At 46.3% G+C, this 868-nt stretch overlaps 1 non-coding gene across 1 annotated transcript; it reads right to left on the bottom strand.

Moving 5' to 3' along the window:
- Positions 1-430: 430 nt before the first annotated feature.
- Trnat-ugu lies at positions 431-504 on the bottom strand. Its single transcript has one exon. It is a non-coding gene; the product is annotated as a tRNA-Thr (tRNA).
- Between the last annotated feature and the right edge of the window lie 364 nt (positions 505-868).

Consider the following 868-nt stretch of genomic DNA (forward strand, 5'->3'; position numbering starts at 1 on the left):
CCGTGGTACCGATAGCTCCACATTGACGAGTTTCTGTGTTGAGTTGTCTTATTTTCAGTAATAGCTGGGATGTGGACACATGTCCCGGTAGGTAGTGTACAGCTCCCTTGGTCGGAAGGAAGTATGACATTCCTCATCTTTCTTTAATGTAAGGAAGGAAGTGGTAAGTTCTTTTCCCCATTTCTGTCCTGTCCCAAATTTCTTTCCATTCTCCATCAGTGCACGCCTATTTCCTTATTCGATACGACTCTTATGCCCAGTATCTCCTTTACCTTTTCACCCTCGCCTTTTTTGAGCCAGTATTGTGCACCTCTCTTTCTTTCGGCCAAGTCTATAGGAAGCAAATTACAATTAAATCAATACAATGAAATGAATACCCTCAGCTGCATACAGGCGTCGATATACGTGAACGGGGACAGTTGAAAATGTGTGCCCCGACCGGGACTCGAACCCGGGATCTCCTGCTCACATGACAGACGCTCTGTCCATCTGAGCCACCGAGGACACAGAGGATACTGCGACTGCAGGGACTTATCTCTGACTCGCCTCCCGTGAGACCCACATTTCCAACTTAATGTCCCGCACTATATTCGTAGTGCCCCTGCCCATTGCACTCATTACGTGCGGCTTTACCGATTCCCGTAAGAATTCGGGCAATATTTGTGCATCCGCACAGAAGATGGCCAAATGGCCGGTGAGCCTTAACTATGTATATGAAGATAGTATCTGTTCTTTCGGTCATCAGACATGTCCGAAAGAACAGATACCATCTGCATATATATATGAAGCAAGCCAGTACTAACAGCAGTACTTCAGTCGGTGTTGTTCTATAGACAGGCACGATTTTACTGTGATATTAGCAGGCGTG

Source organism: Schistocerca piceifrons, chromosome 2, assembly GCF_021461385.2.
Source record: "Schistocerca piceifrons isolate TAMUIC-IGC-003096 chromosome 2, iqSchPice1.1, whole genome shotgun sequence".
Lineage (NCBI taxonomy): Eukaryota > Metazoa > Arthropoda > Insecta > Orthoptera > Acrididae > Schistocerca > Schistocerca piceifrons.